The sequence below is a fragment of the Tenrec ecaudatus genome, chromosome 5 (genome assembly GCF_050624435.1).
Source record: "Tenrec ecaudatus isolate mTenEca1 chromosome 5, mTenEca1.hap1, whole genome shotgun sequence".
Taxonomy (NCBI): Eukaryota; Metazoa; Chordata; class Mammalia; order Afrosoricida; family Tenrecidae; genus Tenrec; species Tenrec ecaudatus.
In genome coordinates, this window is record NC_134534.1 from 84175831 (window position 1) to 84183271 (window position 7441).

The 7441-nt window shown below is 42.7% G+C and overlaps 1 pseudogene; it reads right to left on the reverse strand.

The window, feature by feature from the left end:
* Positions 1-298: 298 nt before the first annotated feature.
* On the reverse strand, positions 299-884 carry LOC142448820 (calcium and integrin-binding protein 1-like; annotated as a pseudogene).
* Positions 885-7441: the final 6557 nt, after the last annotated feature.

The following is a 7441-nucleotide window of genomic DNA, read 5'->3' on the forward strand; positions in this document are numbered from 1 at the left end:
CATAAAGCTGACCAGGCTTATTGGGTGAATAGGGACTGATGGACCCCCGATTTTTTTTTCAAAATATCTAAACCTTTATGACTGTTCAATCCGTAAGGACAGACCAATGACAATGGAAGTGAGAAGGGGAGAGGCCTGGCCATGGTCAGTCCTTCCCTCCCCAGAGGAAACTGGCCAGCTCTGAGCTGAGCCAGCTTGGCCGGCTGGCTCTAGCAATGCAGGTGTATCTTTGGCCACAGTTCTGCATTATTGCAAAGGTTCTTGGATTGGCTGCTGGGACCACACACTGGAGCTCTTGTCACAGGACAATCTTAAAGGAGCTGGCAAAGTCTGGTGAACGGGAGACGACGTGTTGGAACTCAGAGAAATTGATGGTCTCGTCCCTATCGATGTCAGAATTTCCAGAATATTGTCAATGAGCTGCTTCATCGTTGAGGCACTGAGCTGTGTGCCCTCACTCTCCCCTGTGAGGCTGTTCACAAGCTGACTGAGGTCCCCTCTGTTCAAGGTTCCATCATCATCAAAGTCAAAGATGCGGAAGGCAGAGTGGGACTTGATGTCGGGGGTTGCTGTGTCACTGAACACACTGAGGAGCTCCAGGAAGTCCTCAACGCTCAGTTTGTCCCTGGCTGGGGAGGAGGAGGACACCCGACAGATTCGCTCCTTGAAGGGGTCAGCCTTGAGCTCTGGAAGGCTGAAGATCTGCTGGAAGGACACTCGTGCCTGCAGGGACTCCTCCATGCTCCGATGATCCAGGGGAAGCAGCTCACAGAATCGTTTGTGGGCTAGGAGGATCTCCTGCTTGGTCAGGAACGTCAAGTCCTGGTACTCAACTAGCAGCTCCTTAGACAAGCGATTACCCGAGCCCCCCATCACCGCGGCCTGCACACGCTCCGCCAAACTCAGCCCGGGACGGCCTGGACCCCCAATACTATGGTCCCAGGCCATCCTTCAGGACTGGAATGAAATTCAGGCCATGTTAGAAGAATCAACTATTTGACATCAAAAGGTCAGTATCTACCCAAGGCCAGCGAGTTAAGAAAGAAGAGTAAGTGGAAACACAAATCACTGAGAGGAAGAAACATTTTAAATGCTTGTTTTTCATTGTTCCTTGTATAAGAACATCTTTAATAAGTGTTTGTTGACTAAATGGTAACTTCTAGAAGATGTGGAAAGAAAATCTTGCTATATGCTATTCTCATGACGCTGAGACCAGCATGAATATTTAATAACTAATAATAGCTGTCAGCAACTGAAAGGTATGTGCTACATGCGATTGCCTATGGTCCTCCCAGCAGATGGATAAGCAAGGCATAACTAACATAAGGAATTACACTGAGGTGTAAAATGAGCAATAATGCCATGAAGCAGCAGTTTAATGGTAAACGGCACAATAGGAAGCCATGGCACATGTCTCAGAGCCAAGCTATTGGCTCGGGTATTAGTAAGATTCCAGTTGTTGCACCAGGTCTTCGTTTCGTGGGGAGTGGTGGGGGGGCGGTTGTCAGGGGGAGTTTGTAACTTAGCTCTTGACTCAGGTTGCTCTGATCTCTGAGAAAAAGACAAAATTAATATGAACATTTGCTCATGCCCTAAAAGAAGTCCAACACCACTTAGCCAAGATTCTTTTTAAAAAAATCATTTTATTGGGGGCTCATACAACTCTTATCACAATCCATCCATCCATCCATTGTGTCAAGCACATTTGTATATTTGTTGCCATCACCATTTTCATCATCATCATCATCATCAAAACATTTTCTTTCTACTTGAGCCCTTGGTATCAGCTCCTCATTTCTCCCCCTCTCCCTCCCTCCTGGAGCCTTGATAATTTATAAATTATATTTACTTTCATGCCTTACACTGACTGATGTCTCCCTTTTCTGTTGTCCATCCCCCTGGGAGAGGGTTATATACAGATCGTTGTAATCCATTCCCCACAAATTCCCTGCCCCCATTTTCTCCTTACCCTCCTGGTATAGCTACTCTAAATAATGGTCCTGAGGGCTTTATCTGTCCTGGATTCCCTGTGTTTCCAGCGCTTATCTGTACCTGTGTACATACTCTGGTCTAGTCAGATTTGCAAGGTAGAATTGGAGTCATGATAGATAGTTGGGGGGAGCATTAAAGAACTAGAGGAAATCTGTATGTTTCATCGGTGCTATACTGCACTCTGAATGGCTCTTTTCCTGCCTGCAGCCCTTTAATTGCTTACAGATGGGCTTTGGATCTCCACTGCACATTCTCCCTCATTCACAATGATATGATTTTTTCTTCTGGGTCTTTGATGCCTGAAACCTGATCCTATTGACACCTCATGATCACACAGGCTGGTGTGCTTCTTCAATGTGGGCTTTGTTGCTTCTCAGCTAGATGGCCGCTTGTTTATCTTCAAGCCTTTAAGACCCCAGATGCTATATCTTTTGGTAGCTGGGCACCATCAGCTTTCTTCACCACATTTGCTTATGCACCCACTTTGTCTTCAGCGATCATGTCGGGAATGTGAGCATCATGGAATGCCAGGTTAATAGAACAAATTGTTCTCCCATTAAGAGAGTACTTGAGTAGAGACCCAATGTCCATCTGCTACCGTAATCCTAACCCTATAAATATATGCACATAGATCTATTTTCCCATAGTCACATATAAATATATTTACATATGTACATGTCTGTATTTAGACCTCTATAAATGCCCTTTGCCTCCTAGTTCTTTCCTCTAAATCCTTTTACTTTCCTCTTGCCCCACTATCATGTTCAGCCTTCATTAGGGCTTCAGTAATTCCTCTTGGTTAATTACCCTTGATCACGCCCTACCAGGCCTCCTACACCCTCCTCACCATCTATTTTAGATCACTTTGTTGTTCCCTTGTCCCTGGGTTTGTTAACACCACTTCCCTTCCCCCACCTCCACCTCTCTCATGTTCCCCCAGAACCATCTGTCCTGTTGTTTTCTCCTCCAGATTGTTTACCGCCCCCCTATCTTATCTAGATAGACATGCAGAGTAATTAATATGCACAAAAACAAGACAGAGCAAAACAAAGCAACAAAAGGAAAACAACATCAACAACAACAAAAAACAAGGGCAAGAAAAAGGCCTATAAATTATTCAAGCTCCATTTGTAGACCTTTAGGAGTGTTTTCCATTTGAGTCGGATGGGGTGCCATGCCCTGGCCCCTAAGTCTAATTTTGGTACTCCCTGGTGACTTTATTACTCTGCTCCCCTTGTTGTTCTGTTGCCCGCCTTTAATGTTTCACCTCGGTGTGGTGGGGTCAGATCGGGCACCATTCCTGCACTGCGCCCCAGTATTGTCCCCCGTAGCACTATGGGTCAGTGAGGGATGTCATGTCTTATAGTGGGGATGGTCCTACCATCCTCTGTGTGCATTGTCTGCTCTGAGCATGAATATCATCCTCAGGGCTTGGTGGGCCAGAATGTGCTCCTCTCTCTCTCTCTCTCTCTCTCTCTCTCTCTCTCTCTCCCGCCTTCATTTGTTCCCGTGTGCTCTGATCAGACATGTCCCTCTCCTGAGCTGTAGCTTCAGTGCTGTGTTCTGAAGTGAATTCTTCAGAGGGGCTGTCCACATAGTTGGGTTTGGGGCCAGCCCCTCTTACCCAAGATTTCTAGTTTCCGGGAGGCTTTAGTTTCCGGTTCATTCTGATTTAAAGCTACTACGTTATTGGGGTTCTCAAGCTCCTTTCTCTCTCCCTTTCAGCTATTCTGTTCTTTCTGATACACGTAAGGGCACTAATGTGGAACGTGGTTTCTTTTTGTTGATTCACAAACATGCTATTATGATGCATCTATAAGTGATAGATTATAGGAAGGTATATGGAGACAAAGAAAATTTGCAGGCAGAAAACCAAACTACTCAACATTGGTTGTTGGGTCTTCTTGTCCTTGGGTGTTTTTCAGTGACTTTGACACGGGCATTTGCTCCTTGGCCATGCTGTCCAACCTCTCAATTAAGTACCAATATCATCCTTCTTCCAAAAAGTGGCTACATAGCCCAGAGATCTGGGGTTGGGGGAATGCCAAAAGGCATTTTAGTGGTTATGTGAGCATGGATCGTTTGAAGCCAATAGATTGTCAGGTCAACAGTCTTCAGCCCAATTAATCTGCTTGAAAATGTTCCTGACATCCAGAAGTTTTTCTGATTCACCTTTCCTACTTTACAGGAGAAAAGCATACCTGTCTCCCATCACATATTTTATTAGAGTGTGTGATTCTGCGGTGAAATCTTTGCAGAAGGAGGTCATTGAAAATATTGATGTGCACTCCCAGAGGTCACCTTCCAGCCAAGTAATAGATGTGACTATAAAACAAACGATAATAACCATTTAAATGTCCTTCTTAGAATAATCAACCTCACAAAATTAAAATGGGCAACATTTACCCAAAATGAAAGATGAGAAAACAGGAAGAGTCGGGGAAACCTCATGAAAATGGGGATCTCTGGAAAGAACTAGGAAGGGTGGCAACACACATCAGGGAAGGCAACCAGTGTCACAGAAAATCTGTGTAAAAACTATTGATTGGAAAAACTACTTTCATACATAAACTTTCATCTAAACTGCAATAAAATACTCAAAACTACTGTCCCCCACTGATGCAGAATTTATTCTGACTGATAGCGACCCCGTAGGACAGGACAGAACTGCTCCATAGGATTTCTAAAGCTGTAAAGAAGCCAACTGCCACATCTTTCTTCATTGAGCAGCTGGTGAGGATGAACCACTGACCTGTTGCTTAGCAAGCTGCTTGTGCCACCAGGGATCCTTGTTCAAGACACAGGAAAAATATTGATGTGCATTTAGAGAAGGAGTAGACTCTAAATTATTGGATAGTGACTTTTAAAAATCAAATGGCTTCTAGTGGTTGGCTACAGCACAATGGAAGGTGGATCTTTTTAAAATACATTTTTAGGATACCTAATTATACACTTTAAATCTATGTGACTCAGAAGAATTCAGTAATTGATATTGCTATAATAAAGCACCTTCATTTTCAACTACAAAGTAAATAAATGAGTTTCAACATTTTCATTTTTACAAAACAAAACTTGTCCTACAATTCACGTTGTGTCCTGTGTCATTCGAATGTTGTGTCAAGACACATATGCCAATTCTTCTTCCACTGTTCATGTAAGTTCTTTCATCACTTTTTCGTGAGGCTATACTACTATGAATTATAATGATAATACTACCCATGAGACCATTTTAAAAATAAATCGGTGCCTTTGGTTCACAGGAAATAAAAAAATCAACGTCAAGCTTTAATTTTCTTTTTATTTTTTTAATTATCGTTCATGAAGTGTGATCATTGAATAAGCCTTCAAGCATTAAATTCATGAAATTAGAGCAAGATTTAGTGGCAGTGAAGAATGTAAAAAAGGGTTTAAAGATAAAAAATAAAACACTAAGAGGAGATGAGATAAATATAAATATAAAAAGAAACGAATGGATTTCTAGCATTTTTCAAAGTACTTCAGTAAAACATCTTGCACAATCCCTAGTGCAATGCAGTAGGTAGACTGTTCTGGATTGTCCAGAGCAGCCTGGTGAGCAGATATTGTTCCTCAGCCCCCAAAAGAAAGTGGGAAATCCTAAAGATCATTGGTGATTACCCTCCTGCACAGGTGACTGACAGGGGTGTACATTTAACACTGACTTTGGCATTATTGTTTTTCCCCCTTTCTGTTCTTTTCTTCTTAAATATATGATTATTTTTCACTGAAATTTTTATAAACAATAAACACAATCTTATCTCTTCTCTTCACCTGGCAAAGTAAAAAACTGAAAATGTCAAGGATCTTCGCCGAAATATTGCAAGTAAATGGAAGAAAAAAGAATGTAGCCCTAGATTCTCCATTCTGTGATCAGTGGGCTGTAATTTTCGCTGTAAGTGTGAAGTGCAGACTTAACTTGAAGTGTTCAGCATTGATGGTCTGGTAGCTTGTTTAAATGGCCTGGAAATCACTAGTTCTTCCTTTCGATATTTCCTAGTAACTTTTAAAACAGGCCAGGTCAACTTTTGTCCCTCAAAAGTTTTAATGACTCAATCAGTCTTCAATACAGAACTGCTCAAATAAGCTACAGTATAGCTATTCTAAATTACAAAGATAATCTAAATGTCCATGAAGATAAACAAACTGCAGTTACACCTTGAAGATACAGTGGACTTCACTTTTAGACCACTGCAATTAACACAATTTTAAAACACTTTCCAGTGAATAGAAGAGTTATGTTTGCATTATACTACAGTTCATTAAGTGTGCAATAGCATCATGAAAAGTTTGAAATATTGAATTTTGAGACAGACACAAACAGATGTTATTCTCCCAGGTTCGTTGCAGGACATCTTCTCAGCAAGAAGACGGAAACAGCTCAAATACCCATTAGTAAAAGAATGGATAAAGAAACGCTGAGCAGACATACACACAACGCAATACTATGCATCCCTGAAAAACAGCAATGAAACCATGAAACACCTCATGGCATGAAGGGACCTGGAAACCACTATATTGGGCGAACTTAATCAGAAAAGGACACCTATTTTATGAGTCCACTACCATAAGCATAAACACCAAGATGAAGGCATGTTCCTGCTCCCAAGGCATGTACTTTTCTAATCTGGCCAACCAAGCAATGAGGTAGAGAGCCTGCCTTGCGGCCATGCAACATATGTCACCCACTATACGGACATCTTTAAAACCACTTCAATTGTCCTACAATTCACGTTGTGTCCTGTGTCATTCGAATGTTGTATCAAGACACATAATGCCACCCAGCGACACCTCTGCTGGGGCCAGGTTTTCAGGTTCCAGGTGAGGAAGAAGACCATACAACATTGTGCTAAGGTCACCCCAGTCCACCAGATACTCCTATCAGGGTGATAAAGAGATCTTACTGGGAATTCAAGTCAGGTTGGGGCAGGGAGACATGTAGTTCTGGGAGAAGTCAATTACATTTCTGCTGGTAGGAAAATTGGGGGAAGCATCCTCCTATCAGGGGTGGTGGTGGTGGTGGTGGGAAACACATCCAGGGAGAGACAATATCTGGTATTATGTTCCTAATTGTACACTTTTGACCAAGTGCCTCTCCACTCCTTGGTGACCCAGGTAGTGTGCTACTGGGATTTTAGACTCTGTTTTTTCAAGGCTCTCAACATCCTTCAAAGGCCAATCCAGAAAGGCTCCATATGCAAACCCCACGAGGTGACCTGGGCTGTACATCCTACTCACCTGTAGTCATTGGGCTGACAGCTGATACTCCGTGGTGTGAGTGGAAACAGATGGCTGCGAACCCAAGGACATAGGGCTGGAGGACTTTGAACTTTGGTTTGGATCTCTTGCCTTGAGGGTGCACAATGAATAATGGCCAGGAACTACTACCATGCACTTACCATTTCAATGCCCTCCTTGCTTTATTATGACATGT